This window comes from Marmota flaviventris, chromosome 4 (assembly GCF_047511675.1).
Source record: "Marmota flaviventris isolate mMarFla1 chromosome 4, mMarFla1.hap1, whole genome shotgun sequence".
Taxonomy (NCBI): Eukaryota; Metazoa; Chordata; class Mammalia; order Rodentia; family Sciuridae; genus Marmota; species Marmota flaviventris.
In genome coordinates, this window is record NC_092501.1 from 89047241 (window position 1) to 89061265 (window position 14025).

Sequence of the window (14025 nt, forward strand, 5' to 3'; positions counted from 1 at the left end):
GGTACACCAGAACTCCTTACTCCTATCTAACTGTAACTTAGTTCCCTTTGGGTAACCTCTCCCCATTTCCTCTACCTGCCTTCTTTGAAAGAATATTTAATAATCATTATCAGTCAAGCAGTGCTCCCCATATATTTATTCTCTAGAATAACCCTCTGAGGAAGGTACTATCATTACCTTCATTCACAGATATGGAATTTGAGGCACAGAGAGTGTATATAACCTACCCAAGGTCACCTGACCGGTAAACAGGGACACCAGGATTCAGCTAGGTCACTGGCTCCAGAGCTGCTACATGAAGCTATGCTTAGGAATTTCATTTCTGAGAGATTTAGCCAGAGATGGGAGTAATTTGGCTGAGGAGAATTTGAAGCTAGTCATTAGGGCATGTTGGCACAAGCCTGTAATCCCAGCCACTCTGGGGCAGGAGGATCACAAGTTTGAGGCCAGCTTTAGCAATTTAGTTAGGCCCTTAGCAACTTAGTGAGAACCTGTCTCAAAATAAAAATTAAAAAGAGCTGGAGATATGGTTCAGTGCCCCTGGGTCCAATTCCTGGTATCAAACAAAAACAAAAAAAAGCCCCCAAACAATATAACCATCCAGAAAATATCCATTCCATATATCACATAAGGTAGGTTTTTATCCTTAGACTGTTATTTTCCTACTTTTGTATATACTCACTCTTAAGTTGCAAGTTCTGGTTCATTATAATAGTTATAAATACTACCTGACTCTGAGGGCCACGTGAGCAGTTCCTTCCCTGGTAAGTGTGACATCCAAGGGTGTGCAGAGGCACACTACCCTGAAATCCTACACTTTCATAGCCTTTCCCCCAAGAAGTATATATCTTTTCTCCACAGTTGTGTTGAGAACTAATTAAAGGCAAGGTCTTTAATCATTTTTTTAGTGTGTTCTAGTGTCTAATGCTTTTTCAGTTTTAGCAACTCAAATCTTTTTTGAATAACTCAATTCCAAGTCACCAACTTGATACTATCACCCTCTGTTTTCAATTCCTTTTTCAGAATCTCAGAATCTTCATCATTCTCAATAATTGAACATTTCCACAGGGCTGTTTCAGAGACATTTCTGATAGTACAGTTTGCCTCTGCATCCATAAACTTCACCAACTGCATATCAAAAATGTAGTTAAGGCTAGATGTGGTGGTACATGTCTGTGATTATAATTTTAATAACTCAGGAAGTTGAGGCAGGAGGACCTCAAGTTTTGAGGTCAGCCTCAGCAATTTAGTGAGAACCTGCCACAGAATTAAAAATAAAAAAGAATTGGGAATATAGTTCACTGGTAAATCCCTTGGGTGCAATCCCTAGTACCAGAACAAACAAAAAGTGTAGTTAAGTCTATGATGGTTGCATCAAAACTGAATATGTACAGACTTTTTTTCTTGTAATTATTCCCTAAACAATATAGCACAACAACTATTTACCTAGCTTTTACAATGAATCTGATATTGTAGTCATCTAGAGATGATTTAAAGTATATGGGAGGGTGTGTGAAAGATATATGTAAATATTATATCATTTTATAGGAGAACTTCAGCATACATGGTTTCTGGAATCCTTGGGGAATCCTGGAACCATTCCCCTATGGATAATAAGGGGCAATTGATTCAAAATAAAAATTCATCATCATCTCCTCTCTATTACCTTCTGTATTTGCTCACCTTCATCCGCCTGCTACAGAATACCAACTGATCAAGTTCCCTTCTCCTTCTGCTTCTCTAACTAGTCTAATGGGATTAGGGATTCATTCAAACTCCCCTCCTACCAAATGCTGCTGGTAATTTCCTTGTCTCTTTCTTCCCCATCTTCCTGGGCTTCCAGTTTTCAAATCCTTATTTCTTGATCCTGGCTTCTCAATCCTTTTTTCTGGACCTTTCCATCTCTCACTTAAAAAAAAAAAGTCTTCCACCAGAACTGCCTTTTGAAAACCAATCTTAGAAATTGTGCCCACCTACTTATACAATATAGCTCCTGTTCCTCAGTTTGCCCCATTATGTCCCATTGTCCTATTTAAGGAACACCTAAAAAACTGAGCCACAAATATATTACTTATAGAAACTTTGAAATAAATATTTATGAGTGATAGTTTGAGGAAAACAATAGGTGAAAGATTAGTGATAAACATTAATATTATTAGTGATTATCACTAATATTACTAATGATAATAAATTATATAATAAACTCTAGATTATGTTTTACAACCTATTTTAATACACCTGTGTCAATTTCATTGAAATATTGCAGAATTGAACACTTGAGAATTAATGCGTTAATATGAAAGAGCTTGGCAGTTTCACCTAAATGACATTCCCCAGCCTCTTCTCTACCTCTCTTCCTGGCTTTCCACATATACTAACTAGCTCACAGAAATCCCAGATTGTTCTCCAAACCCACAATGTCCTTTTTGGCTCCCGGGTACTCTGTATATCTAAATTGTCCTCCTTAGTCCCAATTCAAACACTACTCTGGTAACTCTGGCCAGAATCCTTTCTCTTAATGTATAGATTCAACCTCTCCTGTGACACCCAGGAGGCATAAAGTGGACATTACATATACCTATGCATCTGCCTCTTTAAGGTGAGAGGTGACCTGTCCTTCTTTGTCCTGCCTGCTGACAACCCAGTGTGAACCACACAGTAAGTATTTTTGTGAGTTAAAAATACCAGATGGACATTATCTGTATTTTTTTACATTGAGACACCCAAACTTTGTTTCATTTTGTTTGTTTTTTTGGTACTGGAGATTAAACCCAGGGATGCTCAACCACTGAGTCACATCCTTGGCCCTTTTTATTTTGAGTCAGCATCTTGCTAAGTTGCTTAGGGCCTTGCTAAATTGTTTTGCTGAGGCTGGCCATGAACTTGCGAGCCTCCTGCCTCAGCCTCCTGAGTTGCTGGGTTTAAGAGCGTATACTACCATGCCTGACAAAACACCCAGACTTTTGAAATTGAACTTGGATTTGAATTCACAGAAGGAAACATTCCTTTTGTGGTAGGGGAGTTTATAGATGCTGAAGGAGTTTATAAGATGTTAGTGTGCTTGGAGACTTTGTTCCTTCTCAGAGAAAGCAGATAGGGCTCTCAGAGGGTTAATTTGGTTTCTCACTTTGTGACACGAGCTTCCTTAGTCTCTTATAAGAAGAGCCCTAATGCACCATTATACTTCCTGGAGGCATGGATTAAAAACAATCTATGGCCATGACCATGAGGAAGCATGTGTACACCCTTCTGGGGATACCAAAAAGAACTATCTATACCCAGGCATCTCAGTGAAGGAGCTCAGCCTGAACCTTGGTCAGGCACACCAGCTCCCAGAAGATAACCATCCCAATCTCAGGGTCCAGACATGTGAATGATGGGAAGTCTCATAGGTGTGGCTGTAGGTCACCCATCCTAAAAGTGCCTCCACTTTTCCATGTACCTTGAGCACACCACCTTAAATGGTCAGGAGGTTTCTCTTTCTGACCTGCCCCCCACCATTTTCCTGGTGACTTACCCTGCTGATGTTTGTACCATATTTCTGTTCCAATTCTTTATCATTGAGTTTGTGGTCATCCTGAAGTTCATGAAAGGAAGGAAAATAGAGTGAATTAGGTCATTCCAAAAGATGAACCCCCAACCTTGAAAACTGAGAGGAAGTAGACCAGAAAAATGTAGTTTGGGGAAAAAGGGAGAAAGGGCCCTGGTGCTAGTGGCTATCCAGCAATGGAAAGTGCTGCTGCTGCAGAGAATCTTGTCCTTCTTAGTCTCAGCCTTCTTGAGAGTTCAGACTGCACTTGCCATTGACACCTAGAAGTTATTTTTTAGTTTTTATAAAGGAAGAAATGCCTACCACTTCAATCTGGTCTCTAGCATGTGTTAGTATATCTAGCTAGATAATTCATTCAAACCTGGATGCTGGGACTGGCTGAGGGTGTTGGGCACACCCAAAGCCGACACACTTCCTGTGTTTGGACAGGTCCTCTCTACTCATTGGGGATCTTTGTCAGAAAGAAGCAAACTTTTCAAGGAGTCTGCTGGTTGGAAGCTCCATGAATTAAAAATCTACCAGTAAACAAATGCCAGTATGGCCCACACTTGCAAATTTTGCCATAGAATCATTTCTCATTCTTGGCACTACTGACATTTTGGGCTAATAATTCTTCGTTGTGGGCCCTCCACCCACCAACACCCTCCTGCTGAGTTGTAATAACAAAAGATATACCAGGACATTGTTAAATGTGTCCCAAATGGGACAGAGGGACTCCTCCCTCCTCTCCCTTTGAGAACCACTGAGACTAGAAAAGTCTTTCTGTAACAGAAAACCCAGAGGTAACACTTCCTCATCCCCCTAGAAAGCTCAGCACCCAGGAATCCCTACTCTCCCCATCTCCTAGGACTGGGAATTGAACCCAGAGGTGCTTTACCACTAGGCAACATCCCTAGCCTTTTCATTTTTTATTTTGAGATAGGGTCTTGCTAAATTACTGAGGCTGGCTTCTAACTTGCAATCTTTCTACCTTAGCTGCCAGAGTTACTGGGATTACAGGATCCTCCACGCCTGGCCACCCAGGATTCTTTAAGCCCTGAGTGAAATAGATTTATCCTGTGACTGGTACCATGTCCCTGCCTGCCTTCCTTCCTTCCTTCCTTCCTCCCTTTCTTTTCTTTGGTATTGGGGATTGAACCCAGAGAGGTACTCTATCATTGAACTACATCCACAGCCCTTTTTACTTCTCTCTCTCTTTTTATTTTTCAGACTGGGTCTTGCTAGGTTTCCCAGGCCAGTCTTGAACTTGTGATCCTCCTGCCTGCCTCAGTGTCCTGAGTAGCTGGGATTACAGGCATGAGCCATCGGCATGAACCACAGGCATGAACCATTGCACCTGGTTTCTTAAATATGCAAAAAAGTTCCATGTTGCAATAAGAAATTATGCCTTCCAGTAAAAGATAACTTATTATTATAACCTTCATCTCAGTCAGATTCTGTTTTGCTCATTTATCCATTCTTACCAGTATCAATCAAATGGTTGTTGCTGGGGTTTCAGAGGGTTAAGCAGAGTTCTGTGCATAGTGAAGTACTGCTAAGTTAAGGCAGATCAGAGCCACCATTTGCATGAATGGGCCTGACTTTAAACCAGAGTACTATTAGCTTCACTCTCCTTCCAGCCTGAAAGAGAGCATGGGGGAAAGTTGGGGGTGATGTGGTGGGTGTCTGGTGCACTCTCTTCTGGCTAGTACTGGCAGATTATTCATTCAGAGGTCAGAGAAAATTTAGTTATCAGGGCTCTAATTTGCATACAGGTCAGGGGTGTCAAAGCATTTAAGCATACTGTTACAAATTATAGGAGTCTTTTGAGAAGCCTGAGAAAAAAGAAGAAAGCTAGATATTCCTTTTTCAGCTTTTCAGCAGGAAAGCAGAGAAACACTCTGGCTAATAGCCTGGAAATGATTTTTCTATACAGTATTATCCATCTTCATAGATTGCTCAAAGAAAGGAGTCACATCACAATCAACAGGCATATGGAGAGAATGGATGTATTTTCATCATTCATATAAGTAGCAATTTTAAGAAAGAATGGTATATATATATATATATATATATATATATATAAATGGTATATATATGCTAGAGATACACAGGAAATAATTACTATTCTTTGATATTGTTATTTTTCTTGCTTTATCTCATTTAACCATCTGAACATCTCTAAAAGGTAGGCACCAGTCATTTTAAAATTCTTTCTTTGCAAAATTTGGAAACTGGGATTTTATTGAATTCAGGTCAGACCAATCTCAGAGCTGTTTTTGCTTTTCTTCCTTTATTTTCTTTTTCTTTCTTTTTTTTTTTTTTTTTTGTGTTACTAGGGATTGAACCCAGGGCAATCACTCTATGATTGAGCTACATCTCTAGCCCTTTTAAATTTATTTGAGACAGGGTCTTGTCAAGTTGCCCTAACTGGTAAACCTCCTGCTTCAGCCTCCCAAGTATCTGGGATTACAGACATGTGCCACTGCACTCAACTTCAGGGCTGTGTTCTTAAACGTCTGTCAGAATATATATGAACCAATGTCTAGAAGTGTGATACTAAATGCTTAACAAGCTCTTCAGGAAAGATAAACAAATAGCTCTGATTTGTGGAATTGGCCGATTCCTCTTCAGAGCCAGATTTCAAGCTGCTACTGTGACCTCAGTCAACTTGTTACCTGACAAGTTCCTGAATGTTAAATAACCAGCTACCTAGCCTTGAATGAGCTAGCTGCATCAGTCCCGTAGTTGCTCAAAGATCATAGAGCTTTAAAGTCTGCAATGGACTGTACAAGCAATCTAACAAAATCTCAAGCTCCCTGTGGAAGTTTTGCCTTTGGCATTTGTGAGATAAAATCGGTCACATTTAAGCTCCAAGGCAGCTCTTAATTAAAGCTGCCAGCTTCAATAACTCCAAAGTTCTTCTATAATAATATTACACTCCTATAAAGCACTTTAATTACAAAATTCTCATATCCATGTATAGACTTTGCAAACTGTTTCCCCCTTTATGTAAAGAAAATGAAACTTCAGCAAAGCTAGCTTATTTTCTTCCAGTTACAGTTAAGGTGGTAGAGAATTGAGACTTAGATTGAGCTTGGATTCAGGGAATCTAAATCCAACATTCCTACTGGAACTATTCTTTCTCATGGGCACACATACCCCAAACCTAGCAAGGCCCAGTGGCTTTGGTTTTCCTCTTGGGGGTTTCAACTCAAATGGTTTTCTTTATCAACTGAAAACTGACAAGTGGCTATTTATATCTCATTAAAACAACTGAAAAAGAGAAAGGTCTGGGCTATGCCTGTGGGGCTTGGAATCTGAAAATTTCCCCCTGCTGTTTACCAGACTGCCTCCAACCAGAACACAGGAATCCTGCAGAGGGACTGACCAGGACAGATATTATCATACCATTAAAAAAAAAGATAACAAGTCTTAAGAGGATTCCAAATCCTTGAGACAGATTTTTCTCTCTCAAGAGAAAGGTTATAGAAAACTCTCAGGAGGAGGGACAGCAGGACCTCTTTGCCTCAAGGTTACTGCTACTGACCAGATCAAGTTCTTTTTTAAGCCCCTCTTTTTGATGACTCTTTTTGAGTTCCAAGTGGTCGTTCTTCAGGCCTTTGTACTTCTCCTTGTCATCCCCCTGGTCAGTCTGTGTAATGTCTTTAGTTCCATTGAGCTCCACAGAGTAAATTTCTAGTTTTTTCTGAAAGAGAAGCAAAAGTGTAATATAGGCCCCTACTGGGTTTTCTGAAGAGGTTCTGTTTGCTTTCCTGTGGTTCAGGACCTGCATAGAGTAAGAAACCTACCAGCCTCTTCATCCTCACTGGAGGGGACACAGAGGAACAAGACTGTGGAGAGTGGCCCTCCTCCACCTCCCAAGAGTCCTCTCCTTCCTCTCTGGGCAAGGCTGGATTGGCACAAAAGAGCCGGCATCTCCTCTAGGGAACCCTCTCTGGGGCGGGAAGTAAATCACAGGGCTTCCTAGGACCTTGTTCTCACAGGTTATACCTGCGCAGCCCCCTGTTTCTTGGAGAGGAGGTGCCTACTTAGCTTACTACCCTCAGTCCCCAGCAGGATGGGTTTATTGACAGGCTTTTCATACCATCACACCAGCATCCACCTAATCCTAGCCCAGTACAATCTTTGAATAAGAAACCCTAGAAGAGGTGCTGTGGAGCTAGCCTAGGACCCCTAAGATCTCCTCCCTACACATCTGGACTCTTTTCATTACCCAACCAGTTTAGGAATGCCATACGGGGGCTTGGTGGCTAGAAGAGAGATCTGCATACAGGGTATTTCTTTTTCTTGCCCTTTGCGCTCTTCCTGTAGGTTGGATCTGATCCCCACCAGGGGCTGAGCCTGCACGCACCTGGCGCATGTTGTGGCTGGCGGTGGTGCCGGAGAGTGGACGGGAGGGCGCTGGATGCCAGCAAGCTGCGGTGGTTGCAGTGGTGCTCAAGACCTGGGGTCGGGTCAGGCGGCCCTGGTGGTGGCAGAGACTGGGAGTCGGGTCTGGTGGTGGGGCAATGGTGCAAAAGCCGGGGGGTGGGAAGGGACCCGCAGCGGGGCAGGGGTCGCGGCGGTCAGTGTGATGGGTCTTGCACCGCTCAGTGGTGCGTAGGGCCGGTGTCCGACGGTCTGGCGTTGAGGCAGCGGTGTTCAAAGCCGCAGTGCGCAGTCTGGGAGACGGGTCCCCGCCTGTGGGGCGCAGGTGCACCAGAGCGGGTCCAGCGGCTGGGCTGGGATAGGGTCGGGTGGTGAGGCTGGGGGCCAATCCCGCTGTGGAATGTTGGTAGTCTCCGCGTGGCGGTGCACAAGCCGGGGTTCCGGAACGGTGACGGCGGTGGCTGTGCTGGTGGTGCCGATAACCCAGGCAGAGAAAATCCCGCCCGCACCCTCCCGCAAATCACCTGCAGCTGTCTGGGTGAGCGTCATATTAAAGGCTGCCCGCCCCGCCCACGTACCAACTGAAACGCAACTCACCTGGCTGGGGGACGTTCCCAGGGCGGGAAACCAGAGGGCGCGCAGCCGGGGGAAGTAGGAGGGATCCAAAAGGTCTGGGGTGTGGTCCTCCCATATTCTCGGGTTGGGGGGTTACAGGGTCTCCCGGCATGGGTCCAGCGACCTTGGTGCTCTGCGGGTGGAGCCGCTAGAGCAGCTGGAGTGCGTAGCCCGGGTGCCTGGGGAGAGCCTGTGCTCCTTCAAGCGCGATTGCCTCTGACAAGTTCTGGGCGCCCACACTCACTGTCCGAGCTTCAGTGAAAACCCATATCCAATTTTATTTTAAAAATGTAATTTATTTACCAATAAAGGAATTTATAAAAATCTGTAAATGGAGTGGGGAGAATTGCAATTCTCTGCGGTAAGAAAGTGTCGCAATTGGTTACCAAGAGAGGGGATTTAGATCGCAAATGCGGGTCTCTGAGCGAATTCGGAGTAACGGAGAGAAATACTGAAGAGTAACTGAATTATTTTGCAGGATACAGAAGAGAATTTGGAATTTTGAAACAAATTTGGAAGTTGAGAATGGGAAGAAAAGCTTGGAGGGTATGGAGCTCACGCTGTTGTCGAAACTCGGATGACACCTCCTGTACACCTCTATGGAGATCTCTGAGTTGTCCACAGTGCTGCGCGCTCGTCCTCCGCTCCTTAGACCCTGCCGACCTTTGAAGTCTGAAGTCCTTCTACTGTGGAGCAGGGATGACACTATTTAATGACACCAGTCATTAAATCTTAAGAGCTAAGACGACTCAGGTAGGGATACACTTCACAGAGAGTTTTTAGAATTGGAGGAGACATTACATTCTAATCCAGACTTGAGCAAAGTGGACTTTTGGGGAGCTCTGTGTTTTATCCTCTCTTTTCTGGGTGAAATGCTCTTCAAAGGAAAGAGAGCAGGGCATGGTGGCACATGCCTGTATAGACTCAGCAACCGGGAAGGCTGAGTCTCAGGAGGACCACTGGAAACTGAACCAGGGCTTCATGCATGCTAGGTAAGTGCTCTGTCATTGAGCTACATACCTAACCCTCCCATGACTGTTCTTATTGACAAATATTGAACATCCTGCCACGATATATACTGCAATACCTAGCTCATATTAATCAGTTCATTCACCTAATGGTATGATTTGGATCTGAAATTTCTTCCCAAAGCTCAAGTGTCAAAGGCTTGATCCCCAATGTAACAGTGTTCAGAGGTAGTAGAAACTTTTGGAGGTGGGGTCTAGTTGGAGGAAAGAGTTGGAGTGTGCCCTTGATAGATATGTTTTGTCTTTGGCCCCTTTCTCTTTCTTTCTGGCTGCTGTTTGCTCCATTATGTGCTCTCTCTGATGATGTTCTGCTTTGCTACAGTCCTAAAAGCAATGGAACCAGCCAATCATATACTGAAACTTTGAAACCATGAGCCAAAATAGATCTTTCCTCTTTTTAAGTTGTCTCAGGAATTTTTTTCACAGAAATGGAAAGCTGATTAATGTATTGGAAACTACTAGGATACAGTAGGTGATGGGGAGAAATAGTATGAAATCGTGCCATTCTCTGTCCTCTAGGAATTGTGCTTAAGAGGTAAAGGAAACAATGGTAAATGATGCAAGAGAGAAAATCATTTGGGACAAAATAGTATAGACTCAAAATGCATTAAGAATATAAAGGAAAAAGATTTCTTTAGGGTAGTGCTATGATTTGAATGTCTCCGTGAAAACTGACATTGAAATTTAATCCCCTTCTAAGTTATTAAGAGGTGGGACTAGATGGAACCTTTAACAGGTGATTAGGTCACAAGGATTGTACCCTTGTGAATGGGTTAATCCATTCATGATTAATGAATTAGTGGGTTATCTGGAGAGTGGGTCTGTAATAAAAGCCAGTTTAACTTTGTCTCTGTGGTATACTCCTCTTACCATGTGATGTCCTTGCATCAATTCAGGACTCTGCAGAGTCCCCACCAGCAAAAAGGCCCTCACCAGATGCAGCTTCTTAACCTTAGGCTTCCAGGACCATGAGCCCAAATAGGCCTTTGTTCTTTATAAACTATCCAGTCTCAAGTATTCTGTTATAGTAACAGAAAACAGATAAAGTCAGAGAAATGACATGATTTTTATTACTTAAGAGAGTTACTCAGATTTGTTTCTATCCCTTTGCACCATCCTAGGAAGGTGGGAAGAGAGTGAGAAAGGATGGCTGAATTGGGACCTTATGTTTGAGGACTCCTCTGGGTGTCCTGAAAACTCCTTCAAACTGTAGGGAGGGATGTCCAGTTGGCTACAAGGTATGGCTGTGAAAATCTAAAAGTACAGGGAAGAGGTCCAGGTGACAATGAGAAAAGGAAGCTTCACTTCCTGCTTCACATCCGGACTGGCGGGTGCTTCTCCTGGCCACCCACCTTCTCCCTCTCCCTGGATTCCTCTCCTACACACTGGATGGTCTCCACCCTGTACCCTCCCCACACACCTGCATCTGTCCAGTGTGCCAGGCTATGACTAGGCCAGCGTTTCTCTGCTGACCAGAGCCTCCTGTAATTGGAGTCAGAATGAAAAAAACAAAAACAAAACAAAGCTCTAGCACACCTCTACACTGTTTCCTCATTTCTTCATTATAGGAAATCCTGTGATTGGCACAGGAACATCCTACAGAAAAGAAACCTGCTGTTCAGAAATTGGCTTGTAAAACTACGATAATGATCTTGCCTGGTGTTGTTAAGGAGTATGACTAGAGCATACAGTGACATTTTCAGAAGCAGGGAGGGGCTGTGAGGGGCTTGGGTGGGGATGTCAGGTTTGCCACAAGGCACATTTTTCTTCTCCTGTAATTAGAGCTGCCTCCAAATGTAGTTCTGTCAGGGTACTTTTAGGTCACCACTGTGTTTATTTTCTGTATCTTATATTGGATAATAAGATTTTTTTAAAAAAAATTATATATATATGTATATATACACACACATATATATGGTGTATAGCATATATATATATGCTGTGTATATATATATGGTGTATATCATGATGTTTTGATATATAAAGTGAAATATTACTATAGTCAAGTTGATTAATATAGCCATTTCTTGAATAGTTCTCCTTTAGATAAAAATTTATTCTCTAAGCAGATTTCCAGTATACAATATTATAACTATAGTCATCATATTGTACTTAGATATCTAAAGCGTTCATCCTACCTGTTTTGAACTTTGTACCCTTTTTCTTACATCTCCCCCTTTGCAGGAGTAGGGGGAACTATAAGACAATATGTATATGCAAATATATACATACATATGAATATATACATACACACATTTATGTGTAAGATAAATATGTAAGATTATGTGTTTGTATGTATAATTCACACTTGCCTAACTTGGCAGGAATTTTCTCTTTTCATGAGTGAAGCTAACATAGTCTCTAGAGTCACAAAACCAAAAGCAGATACGCTAATATTTATTTATTCCTAGACTATTGATTGGCAGCTTATGATATATTTGTAGGACCATCCCAGACTCTTCCTCTAAAAGCTTTCAACCTGGCTGGAGAGAAAAGACACATCCTATTAAGTTAGAATATCAACAAAGGGCACATTGAAACCAGCCCATGGTCCAGCACTGGGCAGCTAGGTCGGGTGGATCAGACCTGAAGGCATCAGAGGAGCTGAGGAACAAATGAATTGCAAGCAACATAATAATTGATATTTCTCAAAGGGCTCAAGTGGAAGTGGATTTTGAAGGTTGGGTAAACTGAGGAGTGGGCAGTGAACTGGTTCCTGCAAAGAAGCCAAGGTGGGGGTGGGAATGAACAAGTTGCTGATCAGACAGCTTCCATCAGGGAGTGCAGTCATTGAGCTTTATCCTTTTATCTTGGGGAGCTCTTGAGAATGATAGTTGCATGATGATAGTTGCATGATGGAAACAGCATTTTTTTTTTTTTTTGGCGAGGGGAATGGTGAGAGCATTTATAGTAAAACACAAGAGCTCTTCTGACTCTCTTTCTGACATAGCTGGGCCTGTAACTGTTCCATCTGTGTGCTGCTTCCTGTCAGTTAGTAGATTTGTACAGAATGCGAATGGCTGCTCTGCCATAGGAACTTTAATACCCCAATTATTCTGAGAATATTTCAGATATAATTTATCCACTCTATCAAGACTCTTGAGATAAAAATGGGAAAGGGCAGATGATGGTTACCAATCTAAGTTTAGGTAGCACTTTTTCTTCCATGCCTCCAATAAATGTATATTTATTTGGTGATTCCAAGATGAACTGAGCTGTTCCAAGAACCATGTGGTACAGGTAGTTTTTGCAGTGAAAGAATGTCAAAAGAGATGTGACCTACCTTACCCACAAGGATTAGCTTCAATCTAATAGCAAAACAAGACTGTCATTTGTGTGTGTGTGCGTGTGTGTATGTGTGTGTGCTCATGTGCGTGTGTGTATGTGTGTGTGTGCTCATGTGCGTGTGTTAGTTACTGGGGATTGAATCCAGGGGTGTTCTATCACTGAGCTATATACCCAGCATTATTTATTTATTTATTTACTTTGAAGCAGGGTCTTGCTAAGTTACCCAGGCTGGCCTTGAATTTGTGATCCTTCTGCCTCAGTCTTTCAAGTGGCTGGGATTACAGGCGTGTGCCATGTGTCACTGTCATTCTTAAGTGATGATCTAAGTTAACAAAAGTAGAATTTGAAATCTTAGCTCTTTTTGCAGTGATGCTAAGCTGTGTCTATACCCTCAAATGTTCATGGCTGATCTGTCCCTTGTGAGATGTCAGGCTCACAAGGGTACCTTAGAAGAATGACCTTAGCTTTTTAAAGGGTCAGAATTCTGTAAGAGCCAGGCATTGATGATGATTACTTCATTGTCTTGGCCACCTCTCTCTATCTTTTTGATGTACTTTAAATCATCATCTGTGATAATCCAACATCTGAAGTCAACATGGAATATGTTGGTCTAACTCTGTGAACATATCTATCTGGAAATTAGTAATTGAAAATATAAAAAGTTCACTCTTCAAACAAGTGGAGTAAAAAAAGAGAAAGATCCCACATCTTTGGTGTTATTTACTCAGGGTAGGGCTTAGTTTTTGCTGATCCCGAAGGGTGCAGAGAGAGAACCATACCTTCACATGGTGAAAAATTAAAAATTTGTCTCAAGACTTCAATAATTTTGTGTACAAAGTGGAAATGAAAAACAAGTCAAGGAAATGAGAAACACTGTTGTCAAGAGACAGCTGTGAGGGAAGTAGCAGCTGCCTGGCTGTAAATCCTACTGGGAAATCTACCTGAGAGGTAGTGGGTGGAGGAGGCCCTTCACACAGGTGGGGTGTGCTGGACCTGCTTCCAATGTGGATCTGGGAACTGGGGAGGCCGGAAGTGGGAAAGGCCCAGCTAAAACTACAGAACACCTTGTCTGAGTCCATGCAAGAGAAAACATTTTGTACATTTATGGGTGACATTATTGTGGCTGCCAAAATGTCCCCTTAGGAAATGTAGCTGAAGCACAATGTGTGTTCA